This window comes from Canis lupus, chromosome 19, assembly GCF_048164855.1.
Source record: "Canis lupus baileyi chromosome 19, mCanLup2.hap1, whole genome shotgun sequence".
Lineage (NCBI taxonomy): Eukaryota > Metazoa > Chordata > Mammalia > Carnivora > Canidae > Canis > Canis lupus.
In genome coordinates, this window is record NC_132856.1 from 8,752,917 (window position 1) to 8,775,243 (window position 22,327).

Genomic DNA, 22,327 nt, shown 5'->3' on the forward strand with positions numbered 1-22,327 from the left:
CAGTGCTCTAGGAAGGCTTTGTGTGAAAGTGGCATCCAATTTGTGCACAAAAGATACCCCAGGCCCCTCAGTGCTGGAGTCAGAGCCCATGTCCCTGCTGTATTCTCCACTCGGTCCCGGACTATACTGTTTCTCCATGGTACAGTGTAATCGTTAGGATGGTTTAGGCTAAAAGTAGCAGAAAACCCCAACACACTTGGCTTATGTAATAAGGAAATATATTCTCCCTCTGACAAGAAGTCTTGAGTTAGGGCAGCTCCAGAGTTGGTTAATTCAACACCTCAAAGACATCATTGTCTCTGCCATCCTCGGTGTCTGTCAGGAATATCCTCAAACCAGATCACCTCCTGGTCACAAGATGGCTGCCAGGAGCTCAGAGGTCACACTCGCACATGACAACATCCTGAGGAAGAACCATCCCTCTCTAAGTGTGTCTTCCTTAGTGGGAGTTAGCCAGGCAAGGAGACTGCAGGCAGCAGGAACAGTGCATGCAAAGGCCCTGAGGTGAATGAGAGAAAGAGAGATGACCCCTGGGACTGGCAGTATGCATCAAACAGAAATGCAAGACCTCTGAGTCAAAGAGATTTGTGTTCAAATCCTAGGGTCAGTACTAATGGAGAATACGACCATAGGTGAACTGCTTGACCTTTCAGAGCATGAACTATTACACTCAGAAATAATACAGGGTTAATACTACATGTCTCACAGAATGTGTGGCTCAAATAAGGTCAAGTCCATGGGGATCCCTGGGTGGCGCAGCGGTTTAGCGCCTGCCTTTGGCCCAGGGCGCGATCCTGGAGACCAGGGATCGAATCCCACGTCAGGCTCCCGGTGTATGGAGCCTGCTTCTCCCTCTGCCTATGTCTCTGCCTCTCTCTCTCTCTCTCTCTGTGTGACTATCATAAATACATAAAAAAAAAAAAATTAAAAAAAAAAAAAAAAAAAAAGGTCAAGTCCATGAACCTGACACCTGACAGCATAAATTCTCAATTATCATAATTAGCATATTGTGAGGATTGGACTCTACAATGAAGAGATGCACCGAGAGAGATGGGCGGGATCCAACTGGCTCCTCCTCAAGACCGGCTGGACTTGGGCCACCCAGTAAGTGGTCACAGCCATATTGACTAGAGAGTCCTTGAATGCGGTGGGTCCAAATTCAGATGTGCTGTAAATATAAAATACACACAGGTTTGAGGATTTAGCCCCACGCCCCCAAATGTAAAATATCTGATAATTATCTTCATAAATGTTTACAGTGGTTACAATGTTCAAATGATAGTATTTGGGATATACTGGGTTAGATAAAATATGCTATTGAAATGAATTGCACCTGCCTCTTTTTGCTTTTTAAAATGTGGCTCCTAGGATATTTATAATTACATTTGTGGCTGGCATCCTATTTCTACTGGGTAGTGCTGGGTGAAGCACATTATCCCACCACAAAGGTCAAGAAATGGAAATGCGAACACATTCAACACCTGCCTGCATTCTGTGGCTAAGAGGGTATAGTGGTCGAGGGCCATGGCATCAACTCCTTGGCCAGTACTCATTCCACTCGCTCTCCTCTCACTTACACACTTGGCTGATGTGATGGTGGTGGCACTCCCCACCCCACCCCAACTCTCTGGGTTTTCATTCTCTAGTTTATCCTTAGTTTGTCTTCTCCAGGTCCCCAGCTTCCTCTTTGCCTAATGAGCTCCACTTCTTGGAACTGTTGACAAGAGGCACTCTCTTTATACAGAGAGGGAGGGAGGGCTGTACAAGCAGCTAATGACTGTTCTGTGAGAGGTGGACTGAGCTCTAAGTAGTGGCCTTGCAGTCAGTCCCGGGGGTGGGAGAGGAGCTCATCTGTGGGTCCCACCAGACCACTGATACTCGAGGACTGTAAACATATCGGGCTCCCTGCTCAGTGGGGAGTCTGCTTCTCTCTCTGCCCTTCCCCCTGTTCATGCACGTGCACGTTCTCCCACTTTCTCTCTCAAACAAATAAAATCTTAAAAAAAAAAATAAGATAAACACATATGAAGACCCTCACCCCTCCAGAGCACAGTGTCAGGAATCCTTGATGGCTACTGCAGTGTCACCATCTTCTGTTTGGGAACATCTAAAGCTGGAAGTCCTAGATGCCTGAGACTCAACCCATTTGAGCTGTCTCATCACCTGTAGCGAATGCCTCTGGTGTCCCATCCATACCTCCGGTCTACTCCAAGACACCTGTCTATACCATCAGAGAAAGGTCTCTTTCTATCCCTAATGAAGAGCAGGATGAAGTGCTGGAGAATTAACACCCCAGGAGCGATGTAAAACCAGCTTCTGGGGACCACACACAGGCATGGCCCAGAGTCTGTCATAGGTTCCCAGGTGAGCTGAGGCACTGCTCACAACAGTAATCCATGTGCCAACACACCTTCCATCAGTATTCTTCCTTGCTCTGGCTCACTTCCAATTCCTATCTGGAATACCTCCCTAATAAAGTGCTTACCAAAATCCTTGCCTCAAGCTCTGCTTTGAGGAGAACCTACACTAAGTCATCATCTTTCCCCCTAAACTACATCTTGTCCCATGGATGGGAGTGCTCTCCTCTCAGATGCTGTGGCTAGAAAACTGGGAACCATCCCTGACCTTCCCCTCCACCTCACCTCTTGGATTCCAACCATCTCTAAGTGCTGCCCATGCTGCCTCCTAAATGCTTCTCAATTCCATTCACCTCTTTGGGTCATTTTGCCACTGTTTCTGGACCAGGCCACCATTGCCTCTCATCTGGACAGCAGCTTTAGCCTTCTGTATCCCTGCCTTAACTTTTGATCCTGGTGGCTCCTAAATCTGCCCACATCTGCCAAACTCTGCCCAGATATCTACATGCTTCTTGGACAACTCCTCTTGGAAGTGCACCTCAAACTTGGCACTTTCAAACCCCCTTCTGGGGTACCCACATCAGTGACGGGGTCCCCTCCCACACCTCATCAGCCACGCACCTGAAAGGTAGGAAGTCACCTTCAGTCATTCTCTTTCCTCACCACCCTGTTTCTGCCTTGGAAACTTCTTACACACCAACCCTCACCTGTTGTTTTCATGTCACTGCCTCCGTTCAGGTGGCCCAGAGCAGGAATACTCTGCCCCTCTCTGAACTGGTCTGTCTGCCTCCAGTCTTGCCCTCCCCGGTCCCTTCTCTATGCTGCTACTGGAGGGATTTTCCTAAGACACCGATTAGATCATGCCACCATCCTGTCTGACTCTTCACTGGATCCCCATGTCCCACAGGATGATTCCATAAAGATCTCTTATAATGTGGATCCAAACAAGCTTAACTCCCACATTCCCACAAAATCCATTACCGCAGCCACCCCCAGGACTATCTGTACTTTTTCTTGCCTTGGGCCTCAGGGCTCTAAGGGGTGAGCCCAGGGATAAGTAGCTCCCTGGGCCATTCAGTCAGACATTTCAACAGGAAGTCCCCACTCTCCTCCTCTCCATTCCAGTGAATGGCACTCCCATCCACCTGCACATCCAACCCAGAAGCCAGGCAAAACCAGATGTTCAACCCACTGCAATGGATATTATATATCTCTCAGTCATTCCTATGCTCTTGGAGGAGGGAATTAGATCAGAGAGAGTGAATGTTTGGAGTATGGGGAATTGGAAAGTGAGGCGAGAGGGGACAGAAGCAGATCTGGGTAGGACTTTGTTGGGGGGGGGGGCAACAAGCAAGCACATGGAGGTGGTGCAAGGTGGAGGGGTGTGTAAGAACAGAAAGTGTGAGGGCACACAGGACAAACTGCAGCTCTTCTGACCTCACAGCTTTGCAGAAGGTGGAGCCAGGGCCACAACATCCCATGTGCTATATACAGCGGAGGCCACAGGTAGTGCAGGGGGCACATGATGGAGGGTGCTGGGAAGAAGGGAGGGCCCCGCAGAGAGCTAGTCAACCCAGTCCTCTGCAAGTTAGTGGGATACATGATGCCAAAAGACAAGCAGAGTTGGGGAACAGCATCCCATTTCCCAGGTGAGGAAGTAAAATTGTCACCTGCAATCACCAGCTGGCAAAAGGCAGGGCAGGGCCTTCCCAGGCATGACCTGCCAGTTGTGGTCTTTCTTCTTTAGCTCCTGGAGGCTAACACTGTAGCATCAGCAACAGTACACAGCTGGGAGAGAAGTCTTTGATGAACAGTTTGGCTTTAAAAAAAAAATTCTGTGGTTGTATGTCATGACCCTACAACATAACCATATATGTAATACTTTTTAAGATGGTCCTCAAAAGGCATGTATAGTGCTGTCTAGCTTTTTCAATTGTGAAGTCATACTTTCCAGAAATGATGACTAAATTGGATTGCATTTCTTTACCCATCATCCATTGAATCCGCTGAATGACCTCTATAAACATCCAAACTAGCATTGAGGTCATTTTCACATTTATGTGCCTTTCCCAGACAGTACCTTTTGTTCAAAACAAAGTAATTTATGGAGCACTCTATAATATGAAAGATGTTGGATGGGCCCTTTTCTGGGGGATAATTTCGGGGGAAAATATCCTGGCCTGTGTATGCCAACCTACCTCCCAGGCACCGAGTTTACAGAGCTGGGCAAAGCAGCCAAGGTTCCTGCCCTTGGGAGGCTCACAGGCTAGAAGGAGAAGTTCAGCACTAAAGAAGCACTGGTAAGTAGAAAGAAATCAAGGGAGGTTATAGGAACATATAAAAGGATGTCCTAACGCACTGCTCCTCAAACTGTAACGTGCACATGAATCCATTTGTTAAAATACAGATTTCTACTGAGTAGGGCTGGGGTAGGTTTTGAGATTCTGCATTTTTAACAAGCTCCCAGGCAATGCTGATGCTGCCTGGACCACAATTTGAGTAGCTGAATGGCTTCTTCTGATTTGGGATATAATTTCCTATGACAGCATCCTGAACAGTCTCTAAAAGGGCAGCATCTCAAATATTTTTTTTAAAGATTTTATTTATTTATTCATGAGAGACAGAGAGAGAGAGAGAGAGGGAGAGACACAGGCAGAGGGAGAAGCAGGCTCCACGCAGGGAGCCTGACGTGGGACTCGATCCCGGTACTCAAGGATCAGGCCCTGGGCTGAAGGCGGTGCTAAACTGCTGAGCCACCCAGGGATCCCCAGCATCTCAAATATTTTATATGGGTTTGAGACTTGGCTGCTCTGAAAGGCTCCAAGGGATGACTTAGTTAAAGGCTGCAGCACGAATGCTGCTGTTGCTGAGGACCACTGGCCATGTGCTGGGAGAATTAATGGACCTATCCCCATCCTGATGGAGTGAACAGTTGAATGGCGGTAGACACGTAAAAATCCAAATATCATAATACAGACAAATACGACAAATATGGGGGGAAGAAGACTATAACCAGATTACATTTTGAAAAGATCATGGGGTGCCTGGGTGGCTCAGGTGATTGAGCATCCGACTCAGGTCATGAGCTCAGGGTCCTGGGATGGAGCCCTGAGTAGGGGTCTGCCTAGTGGGAGTCTGCCAGGGATTCTCTCTCCCTCTCCCTCTGTCTCCTCATACTCTCTCTCTCACTCTCTCAAAGAAATAAATAAGTATTTTTAAAAAAGAGATCACTGGTTACAGGGAGGAAAATGGACTGACTGATGGGCCAGAGTGTCTAGTCCCTTCACCGGGGGTGTGGAACTGGGCCCAATAGAGCATTGCAGTCTCTCTCTGGGTGGCATAAAACTCTAAAACTGTGGATGGCCACTTCCTTCCCCAAGGATGCTGCAAGCGGGGATAGATGACCTGCTCAGAACAGGGCATGAAGGAGACACACAGGAAGTAGCTGGGAGAGAGCGGGCCACAGGGGAGTGGGAGAGGAGCTCTGCTACACTGTGGGCCCTTCCTTCCTGAGGCTCCTCTGCAGTCCTGCCTGATTTCTTTAGGATGCCTCCATACCTTTATGAGGAGTTTTTTGGTTGAGGTGGCTTCTGTCTCTTGCGGCCCAGAGAGTCCTAGAGAATTCTGCGACACACCTCAACTGAGGCTTTCACAGGTGAGACCACTCCAAAGGCAAGCCACAATGCCCCAGGATTGGAGTCTCCAGAGGCCCCATAATTTAAGCCACACCATCGTCGAAGTTGCTTGGTTCTGATGAATACATGTAGATTTCTGAGCTCCAAGGGGGTCACGTGAGGTCACCCCATGCCCTCTGTGGAAGTGGAGGGGATTTCTAGCCAACTCAGAAGTGCAAAGGTGAGCTGGGCAAGGAGAGGCTGTCAAGGAATCACATGGCAGATATGCCTAAATGTGGTCTGGCTGGAAGCACAAATTGGCTCTGAAGGTTCGCCGCTGGCACCGTCTAGTCAGCCCCATTCAAAGTTGTTTATGTTTCCTCCTCACGTTGGAGGTTTGGGTTTGACTTACAAGGGACTGAGATGAATATGAATCTTTTCCAAAGGAAAACAACCTTGAAGGAAACTGTGTGCTCCAAGGAGCACTCCCTAAAACATCTTGCTCTTTTGGGTAACTGGCAAGAAGATTGAGGATCTGAAAGATGTCTCTTGAAAAGAAAACATCTTGAAGGAATGTCAAGCTGACCTCTCAAAGTTACTGATTGGATGCGTGCTGTTGAGAGGGAAATCCATTTCTTTATCTCAAAAAGAAGGGTAGTTCTGCTCTTGACAGGACAGCCTGGGGATTAAATTTGGACATTTGGGCATCCCCAAGTGTGGTGCGCATATCAATGTTGCTTAGTACACTGATTCTTTTTTTTTTTTTCTTTTTCTTCTTTCTTTGGTCTCATACAAAGAAAACTGTTGTTTTACTGGTTACACGTATATTTTAAAGCATGTCAGAAAAAGAAGCATATCAAACCCATAACTTCATGGCTACTATTGCTCAGGAGGAGGCTTAAACTAAGAAGTGAGTTGACTTAGAAAGTTATTAAGTAAATAATAATAGTGCACTATTCCTATTTTATAGTTGAAAAAAAACTGAGGCTTGGAGAAATGGGATCGCTTGTCCAAATGCAGAATACCACAGTGTCAACGGTGGGATCTGGATGTAGGTCTGTTTGCCTCCTGTCTCCAGATTCTCTGCACCATACCACCATAAACAATATATCATTCTCTCTCACTTCTAGGGAAAACAACCATCCTTCATACAAACAGCTCATAAATGCATACTTGGGGCATGGCCAATTTTACCCCAATGCACTAATTTATGCCACATTATCTATTTGCATTTGTGCCTGGACAACCCAGTATCAACCCAATAAATTTCAGGACCAGCTCTTCCTGCCACATCATGAGCCCACTGCCCTGTCCTCAGGAGGCCTGAAGTGAGGAGCCTAGGTTAGCTTAGCCTTGGGATAGTGTGGGATGGCTGGGTCTCTTCCCACTACTGGGGTGCTAAGTGTTGGGGCTTGAGTGAGGACCAGGGAAGGGGCCCTTCCAGTCTGGTCTGGTCATGCTTACTTGGCATCCAGGTGGGTTTCTGGAGCCACAGTTGCAGAATGATACTTTGTTCTGTGTCCTCTGGGCACTTACAGGGACTTCCCGGGCTGGAGTGGGTGTTCCAGGGCCCCTGCTAAATGCCATCTGGATGACACCCTTCTACCAACATCCATAAGAGTCAGAGACTTCCTGTCCTGCTCCTGAAAGGCTCCTGGCTCTCTGCCTACAGGCAGCCATTCTAGAGGCACATGCTTCCTGCCTGTCTCTCCCCCAGTTACCTGGATTTACACTATTTTCACTCCCTTATTGATAACTTTTCATAAAAAAGTACGCATGCATGTTTTAAGATGATCATCACAATATCATTCCATGTGAGTCGTTAACTTCTGCCTCGGCAAAACAACAAATTGTTACACATCATGGACCACTAAGGTCCTTTGAGAATTGCCAAACTATACATCCATGGATGCCAAGCATGTCATTAGAGTCTTGCCTAATATCCATGGAGCACTATGTCCTAAGCACTATTCTAAGAGTTTTGTATATGTTTACTTAATTCTTCTTGAGGTAGATAGTTACTATTATCCTCCTAACTTTACAGATGAAGAAAGTGAGTCACAGAAGGACTGAATAGCTGGATTATGGATGCAGAGCCATTCCCTTAATCACTGAGCTGATTTATAACATGACTTTGAGGGTATCCCCTGGATCCAGAAGGATAACAGGTTTATCTAAGAGTAAAGAATTTGTGTTACAGTTACACATGTGCCATGTGACCTTGAACAAAACACTCCTCATTGAGACCTTTCTGGCATCTGTACAATGGAGACAAAATCTGCCCTGCTCACTCAAAGGGTTTCTGTGAAGGTCAGAAGAGATCAGTCACATGCAAATACTTAGTTTTTGCTAAATGTATGCATGAAAAGATAGAGACAAGTGCTAAGTCCAATGCTACTCATACCTTCAGGACACATTTAGGATCTTATAGTAGAGGAAAAGCAGAGCACACATGCATTTTCCTCTGTGGATTCTGCAAACACTCAGGCGAAGTGTTTGAGGCACAGCTAGCACAGCTACCAGGAACACACTATGTGATCTGAAAAAGAGTACTTCCTAGCTCCAGGCTTCACCCTTCTCAACGCCGAGGTTAAGGGGAGGTCCCGTTCTGTTCTAATGTCTATGACTTCACCCTGTTTGTATGTTAACATATTTGTGAAACAGCAAACGGCTCACATTAGGGATTCTTCTCACTGGTGGGAACACACAGCAGTGATGTGTCAGGTACTAATGGCTTCTTTACACACAACATCAAGGGGAGGTCACTACCAAAGTAATATTTAAAGTTGCATTTTTGTCTCTCCATCATGTTAGCATTCTACTTTGGGATCTTGAGCATGGATGTTCCTTCTTATCCTGAACAATGGACTTACTTTCCCTTTGTCCTGCCTCCCTGAACTCCAGCCTTCACCTCACACAATATATTTTCTTATCAAAGCTCTCTTGAGCTTGAAACTAGTTTAGAAAGAAAACACTAGCCTTGAAGTCAGACAGACCTGAGGTGGAACCCTAACTCTGCAACTTCCTAGATGCATGACCCTGGCTGAGCAAGGCTCCTTGAGCTTCTGTTTCCTTATTGGAGACATGAAGACAGTTGGAGCTCTCTCACAGGGCTGCTGTGAGGATTAAATGGGATGGAGCAAGTCAAGTGGTTGGGTATATAGGAGGCATTCAATAAATGGCAGTTGGTATTACTGAGGTCATATAGCGACTGTATTAGTCAGCACAGGAAGAGTTATGCTGCAGAAACAAATTAACACCCAAATCTCAGAGGTATAACCAAGCAAAGGTTAATTTTTCACTCAAGCTAAGTGGCCAGTGCAGGTCAGCAGGGGATCCATGTGGTCACTCAGGGAACCAGGATGAAGAGGCTTCATCATCTAAAATACTGTTATTAACACCACAGGGAAACGGAGAGTGCCAATTAAGTGCTTTGGACTTGACTAGTCTGAACTAGTTACTGGCCCTGATTGCCTGCAAGGGGGCCAGGAAATGTAGGGGAACATGTGTACTATTAGATAAGCATGACTCTATGTGATATGGAGCCAAATTTTGTTCACTTTTGATTCTTCCACAGTGCTTAACACCGTGCCAGGCATATTAGATATAATTAACACCATGCCAGGCATGGTGAGAAATTAAGACCCAAGTCAAAAAGAAGTCTTCTCTGATGATGTAATAATTTACCAGCAAAAATGGTTTTCTCTCTTTTTCTCACTTTCAGCAGATGTTTGTCATTCTTACCCTACAGTTTATCATTGAAACAGATATTCTAGTTTTATAGACAACATTTGTTTTGAGGACATTTACAAATGCCCTTTCACTTAAGGGAAAACCCCAGGTCATGTCCAGGCCATGAACTCACACTTGAAAGAGGAAGAAAGAGAAGAGAGGACAGGACTGCCCAGGACAAGACGATGAGATGTTTGCATCTCTTGACAATGCTTCCAACCCTTCTTGTCTTGAACCCTTCCTCTGGGTCCTTTGGTCACCCAGGGGTAGGTGGGTGGATCATGGCTATGGAAATCAATTCATGGAGGCAGTATGGCTTGCCCATGGACCCAAAACAAGTCAAGAGTAGATCAATGTTCCTGCCACACCTTTCCCTTCTTCCCAAACCCTGGTACTCTGAAAAATCCTCCTTCTTGCCCAATATTCATAGAAACTATTGTGAGCCACAGTATAACAATACATCTATTCAAGAGAACTGAGAGCTGCGTACTTCCCCCTTAGCCTAAGTGGAAAGTGGGGGGGGGGGGCGCTCCAGAAAGATCCTTTCCTATAGGAAGGGATCACCTATCACCCCATTCTCCTCTGGGTTCCCAGATGTGTTCCTGGTTCTGGCTCCACCCCCCTGGCACCACTGGGTGACTTTGGCTAACACACCACTCTCCTCTGGGTGTCCCTTTACTCACCTGTAAAGTCAATAAGCATGCAATGCAGCCTGACAGAAGGGCTGGGGATGTGCAGATGACTCTGCCACGACCTGACTTCCAAGCAAAGGAATAGGTCAAGTAGGGGTCATGGGGACTGCCTATGCCAGCAGCCCAGGTATAAACAACAGGGGTGGGGGAAGCAAGTGAGCCAGGGAGGGGATGAGTGGAGACCTGGCACCTGCTTGCTGCCACACACACACACAAAAAAAACACTTAAAGACACATTTTCAGGTGACTTTCCAAATGGCTAATTCCAATTTGTTAAGAGCCCCCTGTGTTTGTGTCACAGGAGATGGAAAACTTATGATTTACTAAGATCATTCTGTTGCCACCTTAATCAGCAGAGAAAAAGATATCTTTGTTCTCAGTGGCCAGTGGGGCTCACCGTAATGACCCTGAGATTGGTTTATTCCAATCACTCATCTCTCAGAATGCCCATGCTCTGAACAGGAACCTTCCTCCTTCACCCCACACCAGCTTGGTACCTCAGGTTCACAGACCATCACCACACTGTATCCTGTATCATCTAAGTCCCTCCCAAGAGCAAAGCATTATTCCTATTTTCCAGATGAGCAAACTAAAGATCACCTGGAGCCCATGTGTAGCCCAAAAGTCAAGATGATAGAAAGTCACGAAGTGAGAATTCAGGTCTTTTCAGACTGTAGGCTAGACCACGAGATGCTCTGGATGGAGGCCAAAGCAGCCTGGATGCTTAGTCATTTATTTGTTCAATAAGCATTCATTCAATATCAACTTCATATCAGCACTGGATGTGCAGAGGCTGATAAAACTTTTCTCACTCAAAAAGGCCAAATAAATAACTACTCTGTGATGTCAAGTGTAATGGGTGTACCAAATGTGGTGGGAGGTCAGGGAAGGAGCAATTACCTACCATGAATCAGGGGGGCCTTCCCAGAGGAGGCAATTCTGAGACAGAAATTGAAGGATGCTTTTTATCAATGATGAGGAGTTGATTTACTCCTCAGTGACCGAAAAGTTAGGTTCCCAGGCCCACCATTTCTATGCTTGGGGCTCCTGTTCCCTGGCCATACATTAGAATTTCCCAGGAATCTTGTTAAAAATACCCATTCCTAAGCCTCACCCCAGAATTTCTGAGTCTGAATTTATAGTGCTAGTACCCAGAGGCACTTGAATTTTCTCTGAACCACCCAGGTTTTTATCTGAGGGTGTGCATTTGGGGCTTGCTATCTAATGGTCAGCTATTGGCAGTTTTTTCTTACGAGCATTATTCATTTTAAGAAAAACTAAATCTAGTGGAAGAACAAAGACAGAAACCCCATGGATAAACCCCATGCCCATTTATCCTATCACAATTAGTCTGATTCTCTCCTTTGTGCTTGAAAAACATTATCTGGGTAAGTTAGGAAAGTGCTTCCTCCACTCCCATTAATATTGCCCAATATGTTAGAAAAGCTTTGAGCTCTGGGAACTTCTTGTGTCTATTTGGGAGAAAGTTGGCCCCGAAGACATGAGGCAGGGAGGGTAGGCTGTGCTTCAAAGGCAGTTCTTAAGAAAGGGAACAAAACATTTAGTGATAAAGAGGATGCAGTTAGACCACCTGTGTTCAGATTCAGCCTCTGCTACTTCTGAGCTGTATAATTGCAAACAAGTTACTTAACCTCCCTGTGTCTCAGTTTCTTCATCCATAAAATGGGGATAACAGCAATTTCTATCTCATAGGTTGTGTGAGAACTACCTGAGTTCCCATATGTAAAAGGTCTTAGAAAAAAAGAAAGGCCTTAGAATCATGCCCATCAGATATAATAAAGTTTACTAGTTGCTTTCATTACATTAACATGGAATTTAGAGGTGAAAGTTGGGGGGTGGGAGGCTGGCCATTGCCAAGACTGGGGCAGCTCTTACACCAACAGAAGGCATCTTCTCTGACCAATCATTTTCATACAGCAAGTCCTGCCTGAGAACCAGCTATGTTCATTTACTTGTGCAGGCCACTGGAGACAGAGCAGTGAACAAGACACTCACAAGGTGCCCTGCTTCAAGAAATGAGCCAACCATTCCATCACCTGCCTCTCTGAGCCTGTAGAGCGGGATCATGGGTGCTTTAAAACAACAAAGCAAGCTTTCCCACTTCCTGGCTTCGTTACAGGCTGATTTGCAATGTCCAGCCTAAAACATAGGAAGGGGCAGGAGAAGAAAAGGATCCCCAGGCATCAAGTAAAGAAGATCTTCCTGGGGAGTAGAGTCACCCCCATGTACACATACATAGGTCCCTGCCCCTTCATGGGCCCCTGGGGAGAGCAGGACCAATCCTACAACTGTATCTGCCTAGAACAGAATTTCTCAGCCTCTGTACTGCCACTCTGGGGCAGAAGGGTTCTTTGTTTGGGGGGCTGTCCTGGGCCTTATAATAGGATGTTTAGCAGCATTCCTGACGTCTACCCACTAGATGCCAGTAGCACCCACTCTCCCAACCCTCTCCAAGTCCCAACAACCAAAAACAGCGCAGAAAAATGCCCAGTGGGTGCAAAACCACTCTGGGTTGAGAACCACTGCTTTAGAATCTGAGTCCCCCCCACCCACTGTCCAAGAGACCCCCACCACCTAACTAGTAGGAACATAGATTTTCCTGATTTCTAGAAGGTGGGGCCCAAGGTATCTTTGCCTCCCAAACCCAGCACTGTCTAGGCGAAGTTTGGTCCTGGGAATGGTGAACTTCTAGCCTCCCCAGGCCACCACTTCTATAAGGTGGGACTTGGCTGGGCCTACGTTGCATTCAAAATCCTTCAAGTCTAAGAGGTGATGAAAGCATCATATATGACCAGAGTAGGAATGCCTTTTCTTTTTTCCTCAGGTTTCTTCTGTGGTTATTAATTTCTGATACAATCACAATAAACATCAGAAAAGAGAAAAGGGGGGAGAAAAGGTGCTTTCCTGGGGCAACCCAAGAGATGGAGTACCCTAGGAGTCATTGGGTAGCAGCCAAAGAGAAGACAGATACTGAGGTTAGAAAATCCCGATGTTGTCACTTCCCAGGCAGGAGCTCTCAGGCAAGGGACTTCACCTCTCTGAGTATCGATTTCTACATCTGTAAAATGGACAGGAAAGAACACCTATGACTTTGGGAAGTTGGGAAGATTGAACAAGATGGTATTCATGGAAGCATTTCAGACTGTGCTTGCCACATAGGAGTTGCTCAGTGCAGGCCAGCTGTAACTCCCTCGTTCACCTCCATTTTACAGATGAAAACAGTGAGGTGCACAGAGAAGAGTTACCTGCCCAAGGTCATGCAGTTGAGCTCCACCACAGATATGTTTCAGACCATTTCTGAAACCAAGAGCAGAAGGTCACTTTTCTCTCTGGTCCGAATTGCTTCATCTGTGAAATGGGTAGAAAGAAGGGAGGACAGATTGGTTAATATCAAGAGGTTTATCTGGCCTTGTGAATGAAAAAAATGTTCTATTGGGGTGCCTGGCTGGCTCAGTTGGAGAGGCATGCGACTCTTGATCACAGGGTCAAGAGTTCAAGCTACACATTGGATATAGAGATTACATAAATCAATACATATTTAAGAAATCTTAAGAATGTTCTATTAATGATAACTACTAACTGCTACCCAGTATTTATCAAGCATCTTACATACTTTGTATCATAATCCAGGAAACAGTAAGTTATAGATGAGGGAAATGAGGGTTCACATATCTGATAAAGAAAAAATAATCTAGAAGCTATAAAGAACTCTTACAAATCAACAATAAAAAGGGAATTAACCAAATTAAAAAATGAGCAAAGACTCTGAATGGACCTTTCTTCAAAGATCTATAAATGGTCAGTAAGGACATAAAAAGATGCTCAACATCATTAACCATCAGACAAATGCAAATCAAAACCATAATGAAATATCACTTCACACTCACCAGCAAGGCTAAAAGAAAAAAGACAAATAAGTGTTGTCAAGGACATGGAGAAATCAGGATCTTCATACATTTTGATGAAACTGTAAAATAATGTAGCCTCTTAGAAAAATAGGCAACTTCTCAAAAAGTTAAACATATATGACACAAATTCCACTCCTAAGCATATACCTATATATATGCACAAGAGAAATAAAAACATAGTCACACAAAAAACTTGTTCATAGCAGCATTATTCATAATAGCTCAAATGTGGAAACGACCTAAATGTCCATCTACTAATGAACGGATATACAAAATGTGGTACATCCATACCATGGAATTTTACTCAGCTACAGCGAAGAGTGAAATTCTGACACATGCCACAACATGAATGAGCTTTGAAAACATGATGTTTAGTGAAAGAAGTCAGATACCACCAAAGACCACATATTATATGACTCCATTTATAGGAAATGTCCAGAATAAGAAATGTCCATAGAGATAGAAAGTGGATTCACGGTTGTCAGGGTCTGGGGAGTTCGCCAAGGTGAGGGGGGAAATGGAGAATAATTGCAATGGATAGGGGCTTTTTTGCAGGGTGATAAAAAGGTCTTAAAATTAGATCATAGGGCAGCCTGGGTGGCTCAGCGGTTTAGCACCCCTTTCAGCCTAGGGTGTGATCCTGGGGACCTGGGATCAAGTCCCACACTGGGCTCCCTGCATGGAGCCTGCTTCTCCCTCTGCCTGTGTCTCTGCCTCTCTCTCTCTCTCTCTGTGTGTCTCTCATGAATAAATAAATAAAATCTTTAAAAAATTAGATCACGAGGATAGCTACACATCTCTGTAAACATATGAAAAACCATTGAACTGTGTCCCTTTAAATGGATGAATCATATGGTATGTGAATTATGTCTTAATAAAGCTGTTAAAAAAGAAAAAGAAAGAAACTGTGGTCTAGGGAGGCAAAGAAACTTCCTGAGACTCAATCAGGAGGTTCAAAACAGAAGTTGGGGCTCTCACTCCCCAGACCAATGCACTCGGCTAACTTTCTGAAAAAAGGGATCCTTAAAATTAGGGATCCTTAAAGGATCCTCCACGCCATGTGCCAAGCACCTTGCCTGCACTCTTTCACTCAATCCTGCCAATAATCCTAAGGCATAGGCACTACTGGCCTCAAGTTTCAGAGAACACTGAGGCACATAAGTGTGAAGGGGCTGCTTGAGTCACTGTCTTAATCCAGGTTCCCCAGAAGCAGAGCCAGAGACGAGGATTCTTGTGTGAGAGTTGTATTAAGGCAGGATCTGAGGAAAAAGCAGGGAGAGGGTGGGGGAGAAAGAGCCAAGCGGGTATGTGATGATCTCAAGCAGACTCCTGCTGACCCTAAGCAGGAGCTGTGAAGCATCTGCCACAGCCCAGGGTTGGCCCAGCCCAGGTTGGGGAGATGGGTTTGCAGATGTCTTTGGTCCAGGGCCGAGGAGATGGGAGTGGAAGTGTGAATTCTCGGACACTTCTGGATCTCTGCACTTGTGGACAAAATGGCTCATGGCCCAACAGCAGCCCTCCAGAGAAGGGTCACAGGCCATGCCTTTGGAGCCAAAAGCACAGTGAGTTGGAGGGAGGTTGTACAGACACTGTTTGGAAATACTGTAGATCACCAATACCGTCTGTTCCAAGCACCTAGGTAGGAAGTAAGGGACCTGGGATTCGAAACTAGGTCTGGTCCCAAAGCCCATGGCCTTGGCACCCTCTTTAGTGGGGATGCGCCCGTAGACCAGGCTCGGGAATGGACCAAATGTATAGGCCCACAGGGGCGAGGACAACAAGCCAGACCCTGAAAGGATGGCATCCAGAGACCACAGTCTGAGGAAGACATGAACCTGGTTCCCAGGAAGATGAGAGGATAAAGTACATATGAGGCGGAGGGCTGAAGGACGATGACGGGGACGGCAAACAGCACCTCCTCCCTCCTAAATGTAATCCAGCCACCTCTTCGGCTGCTGGAAGCTCTGGTGTGGGGATGGAAGGGCCCAGATAACAGATGCCTGCAGGAAGCAGATGTGTCTGAAAGAACCCCCATGGAGGGAACTCTTTTGGATAAACTTCTTCAGAGGGAGGCTGAATTGCCGAAGGCACAGGCTGACTCCTGTCTGTATCTGTGCCAACTGAGAAGCTACTGTGTTTAAAGGAAGCCATAAACAGCTCATAAATCCCAGGTGACTGTGACCTGCTCTACTTAGTCACCTGGTATGAAGGGTCTGCTCTGTGAGCAACTTAGCAGGCAAAGTGAATTGATTCAATCAAACATAAATTCTGCACTTTTTCATGCCTGTGATGCACCTGGAAGGTTCTGTGTTGGGCACTGTGGGTGGAGGGTGGAGTTGTTAAAATGAATCCAACAAGGTCTCTTCCCTCAAGGAGCTCATCATTATACCTCATCATCCCTGTGTAAGGGAGACAGACAGCAGGAAACAAAACACAGGGTGGTAAGTGTCGTAGTGAGTTAATGATGGGAGCCCAGAGCCCAGAGGAGGGACTATTCCCTCATCCTGGAGGAGACAGGGATAATTCACAAATGAAGTAATATTTGAAGTGGGTTTTGAAGGATGAGCAGGAGTTCACCAGAAAAGCATGAGGGAAGTGCCATTTCAAAGTTACTCAGCGGATGAACCCAGGACTGCATTCGTACTTTACTCCATGTTGTCCTCTGGAGTATTTAACACTATCCAATAGTCCCATTACATTAATCTCCCACATGACAACCTCAATTTTAAAAAGTGCAATAGAGATGATCCCCTTTGGAGTCAGTCCTATTTGAATCCTGGCTTCACACCACTCATTAACAGTATGACCTTGTGCCTAGCTGACAGTAAACACTCAGTAGTCATTCATTTCTTTTTCTCTCTTTCCTATCCTGTCCAGTCCCTGAGCCAACCTGAGACACTGGATGCTTCAGGTTCACCAATAGGTGGCTCCTGGAATTGTCACCAGATGCCTGCAATGCAGAGTCTAGCATGGTGGGGTGGGAATCATGGTGCCCATGTACCTCTCTAAACCTTGGACGCTACCCTGGACCATGCTAACCTAGAAGAATGGTTTTCAGCGGTGGTGGTGGCAGCAGTGGTGGTGGTGTTTGGGGGTATCACCTATGCAGCATCTGGAAATGACAGAGGTATTCTGAGTTATTACCATGATGTGGAGGGCACAACTGTCATTCAGTGGGCAGCAGCCAGTTAAGTCCCATACAACAAGCACTGTCCTTTGTCCTGCCTACCTTTCAAAGGTTCCCTGGACTATCTGGAGATGGAAACACAAGTTTAAAATTATCTAAATCCAGAACCCCTACTTCCATTTACATGCAAACACAAGAACTCATTGCATGGTTTTAATCTGCTCTAAATTGTCTAATATTGCTCTCATCATGTAAATTGAGGGAAGATGATACACTGATAAATTGAGGGAGCTTGACAGGGGTTTAATCACTTGGTGGCATTCAATGTGCCAATTCAACACACCTATGTCCACCTGCATTTGTAGCTGTGCATTTACCTGATTCTAGATGTGGCTGCAGGCACCTGCTCCACTTCAGGAAATCTTCGAGTGTGGGCATGCCCAAGCATTTATGGAGTGAAATATGTATTATTACTATTACATTATAAATGGTTTTCTTTTCATTTCTCCTTTACCATAAGATTAGTTTCTACTAATTATATTAGTTGTAGTACATTACATCCTACTAATTACATTACTACTGTTACTACTATTTTTAGTATTTGAAGATAGATTGTTTTATCTTTGTTGGAACTGCATTTCAGGATGGTAAAGAGGGCATCATGGACTATTGGTAATAAAAGGGAGCACTGGGTCTGAGGGATTCAGAACCACTGGTTTAGTCCACACAAGTGGGAATCCTCCCCATTTCTTTGGGAGGACAGAGAGTATAGCCTATGGATAGGAGCCAGAGTTTGGGAGCCAGAAAGACTTAACTTGAAACCCAGCTCTATTGATTACAAGGTATATGACCTGGGGGAGTTTGTATAATCCTGCTGATCCTTAGCCTCCTTGTCTGCAACATAGGAATGAAACAGCCCCTCCAAGGAGTATAGTGAGGGTTCAACACGGTTGACTGTGGAAAGGCACAAATTACGTGCTCAGTAACAACAGGAACTGATTTATCATGTCGCTGTTGCTGTTTCTCCGTGGAATCCTCCCCAGCTAGAACCCTGAGCTGTGAACAGACCTTAGCGTTTCAACCACACCTGCCACTTACAGTCTGGCTCAGCATCCTGATCCCCAGACACTGAGAGAGATCCATACGAACCATGAAACCAAGACACCCTGTTGGGACCATGTGAATCAGGCCTGATTAGCTACTGAATGTTGCCCTGGGTAGTGGGGGTGGAGCGTGTTCTATTGTCCAAAAGTCTTCCAGTCTCTGAGCTGACTTTGAGTTCACCTTCCCTACTTTTCCCACTGCTGCTCCGGCCCTGGCATGCCCTGCATATGCTGTGGGGACCAGCCGGTTCTGGCTCTAGCCTCTGAGCCTCCAGGGTCAGCCGGGGCCCCTTTGCACCAGGCCCATGCCAGCTTCAGAGTGTTGAAACGGCTGAGTCCACCCACGGTTAGGCATTCACAGAGCCCTCAACCAGCTCTACACAAGCCACCAAGCTACAGTTCATGGCATACAAACTCTGGAGTGGGCCCTGGGAGCTGGCTTTTCTTATCATCATTCTGGCAGGTCTCTGCTCTTTCACTGACCTTTTCTCTATTCCTCTGAGTAATCCCAGTTTTCACATCCTGCTTCCTGGCCTCTGTTCTCAGGAACCCCAGGCAGGCCTTGAACCATGCATTTGGCCATTAAAGGGAACTGATTCCTTCCACCAAGGCAATGGGAACCAGCAGAGTTGTCAGAGTAGAGATGTCCTCTCCCAGTCTCAAAAGACCCAGAGCCATATCTTCATACCTCTTCTCTTTGGCTGGGTCATTAGGAATTCAGAGAAGGTGATGAAAGAAATTTGGTCTTGATCAAGTGTTGTCTAAGAGGTGAGAGGACTGAGACAACACACACACGGATGCCTGCCCCAAAGAATGTCGCGGTCTAGCTGGGAGGAGATGGTCATGTAACATAACTATAGTTAAATGTAGTACGTGTTGAGTATGACATTTGCTCTAGAGGCCATGGACCTTATCATGGTGGAATGGCCAACTAATTCTGCCCAGTCAAGGTGGGAAGTTTTCTGAGAAAAGTTAACATTGGAATGAGGCATTGAAGGATGAGTAGTTTTCCAAGGCCTGGACTAGACTCTCAAGCTTCACCCACACTGCTAGTTCTACAACTCTCACATAGTTAGCTCATATCTTTATTCCTGAGTCACAATCTTGGGGGAAGAGGTGGTGGAGAAGGAACTGAGAATGAAACACAACTCTTTACACCCAGAATAATCCATATCTAGGCTGGATCCTGGTTCAGAGATATTGGTTTCCCCAGACTGTTCCTAAAACACAAAAATCAGTATTTCCCAGAGTCCCACAGAGCATGAATTCCTTAGAAAGTCCTGTATGTTACGTGAAAAGGGCCACTCCGAAATTAAATTTCAGAAACATTAAGTTAATCAAAGTCAAGCAGGTTTTACTGCAGGATCTCTCAGAGCCTTTAAAGGTAAAATAATAAGACAATAGTAATTTATATATTTAAAATAAATTTTTACAGATAATATTTTATAACATTAAAAATATAATAATAATTTAAAAGCTTTTATTAGTTTTCCAAATGTGCAAGACAGGTGCTATGCGTTATCTCATGAATGTTCACAATAACTTTACGTCATTGGTACTGCCATTATTCCCATTTTGCAGACTGCATCAACCCAAGAAATAGAGTTCACTGCCCAAGATCACACAGTAAGTGGTGGAGCTAAGGTTCAAAGTCAGGTCCTGTCTGACTGACCTAAAGCCTCATCCTTTACCGGGCATTGTGAATCCCTAATCTTTTAGGATATGATATGTAGCATTTCCACACTTATGTAGCCATGGAATATCCTTCTATTCAGGGTTCTACAGAGCAACTTTGGGAAACACTGTTCTACTTTCTTCCTAGTAAGATTCACCAAAGACAACAGAAGGACTTCTGAGGCTCTGTTTCTCTCTCTTCTTCTCCCTTCTCAGCTGGGCCAGGGGTCTTGAGTCCTCGGCAGACCCTTCATGTTCATCCCAGGAACCACTGTGAGAATTCAGAGGAGTTCCCGGGAGAGGCCAAGAGTCTAACCAGGAGTTCCTAAACTATCCAAATCTAAACAGATGACCTCACTGGGTACACATCACCCACAGAGGGTTCCAAATCTTATTCTCAGCTCGTTTTAAGTGACTGCTTCAAAATTAGCAGCTGCTTCTGTTTCCAACAGACTAGATAGGTTATGAACCCAGAATTCTTGTGACATTACCCACTTAGCAAAACAAAGTATGGGCTCTCTGAGTGCTGGTGCAGTGTCACCAAATAGGGCCACTGGCCAGAGCCAGGTCTGATCTTTCTCACTTGGACCCCAATATCAGCCTCTGCCCTGATGTCTCCAGATCCCTCTTGCCAATTCCTCACTGCTGGCAGAGTGGTCTTTCAATCAGCAACATTTTGACACTCCCTTCCTTGGAAATCCTCAATGTCTCTCTAGTGCCCTGGTAAAAGTCCAAATCACTTGGCCTTATTTTCAAGGTCCTGGGAAATGTGGGAGACTTTGTAGTCATTGTCTCTTTCTCAAGAGAACACATGGATGAACAAAGGGGCCATAAGGTCCATGCACTCTGTCCCTGAAGACAGACCATCTCATGGAAGGAGCCGGGTAAGTAGCACCTACCACATCTCCTGCCCAGATATTTTTTATTTTGGAGACTCTTTTTAACAAGGAACAGAAAAAAGCTTTCTCCTTACTAAGAGAGAAAGTTGTATTGATATATCCCACTCAATCCTGCTTGAGACCAGACAAGAGACCACAGGGAGGTGGTAAAAGAGGTTCAGACATCTCCCATTTTAGGGAAGTCCCCACATTGGAGCAATGCCCTCCTGGTCCTCATCTGAGACCAATGACACATGCCTATTCGAAGGTCCTGCACTGCTCGAAGAGCAATAAGCCCACCCTTGCCAGGGAACTGGAAGCAGAGCAGGTGATGTCTGGATGCTTTCCGGCACTGCATCACCTCCTCTCTAAGGTGTGTACGTGTCATCTTGCCAAAATGCAGATTCTGATTCTGCAGGTCTGGGGCAGGGCCTGAAGTTCTGTGTTCATAACAAGCTCCCAAGTTACATTGTCACTGCCGTTCCTAGAATCACTCCACCAAGCGCAAGTTTTCAGAGAATAAATGGGCAATGAAAACCCTTCCACCCACCCACTGGGTCTCCTGGCCACCCTGAATCTTTCACTCATTGTGATGAAAAGATTCTACGTTAGATCAAGGGAGACAATCCCTAATGATCCAGCTTATCTCTCTAGGTATGTCCATCTCCTACCACCCACCCTGCCAGTAAGCTTTGTTTTATACTCTGGATAACCTAACTCCTTACGGCTTTCTGCACGCACCATGCTATTTGGTTGGAATGCTATTTTGCTCTGTTGAGACTGACTTCTGCCTGTAAGCGCCTTTTACCTTATTTTGCTGAATTACATCCTACTCATCTTTGAAAACTATGCTGGCATACCCTGAGGCACACCCCACTGACAGCCATGCAGCCATAAGCCTTGTGTCCATCTAGACCATACGCATAGCTCATTACCAGGAGACTGACTGTATGCGGGCCTGCCTTCCCTGCCATGCTGCAAGTTCAAAAGCATAAATCATGCCTTGTCTCCTTTTGTCTCCTCAGGGCCTAGCACAGAGCCTGGCACATGGTGGGTGTGCGATACATGTCTGGTGCACTGCTCCAAAGCCGATAACATCTCCTCCAAGGAAAGAGTTTCACAGATTCTTCCCATTTTAAAGAGAAAAGACTTAATTTTATAAACACCATGTGTTCTGGGTTTTTTTTTTTCCTGCTTCTTTCCTTGCTCCTGAGTTTAAAG

The 22,327-nt window shown here is 45.7% G+C and overlaps 1 protein-coding gene across 8 annotated transcripts in view; it reads right to left on the minus strand.

Annotated features, from left to right (window-relative positions):
- Positions 1-22,327, minus strand: part of HRH1 (histamine receptor H1) — a 75,156-nt gene that overhangs the window by 35,384 nt on the left and 17,445 nt on the right. For 2 of the 8 annotated variants that reach the window (XR_012011543.1, XR_012011542.1), the window contains 3 exons: positions 4,028-4,145; positions 1,043-1,168; positions 202-499 (listed from right to left, as the gene is read on the minus strand). The exons of 3 other annotated variants lie outside the window; for them this stretch is intronic. The gene's annotated coding sequence lies outside the window, so the exon portion shown is untranslated. Of the gene's footprint in view, positions 1-201; positions 500-1,042; positions 1,169-4,027; positions 4,177-13,661; positions 13,765-22,327 lie in introns of those variants that run through there. 3 more of the 8 variants (XR_012011540.1, XR_012011541.1, XM_072785107.1) reach the window with 2 other exon arrangements.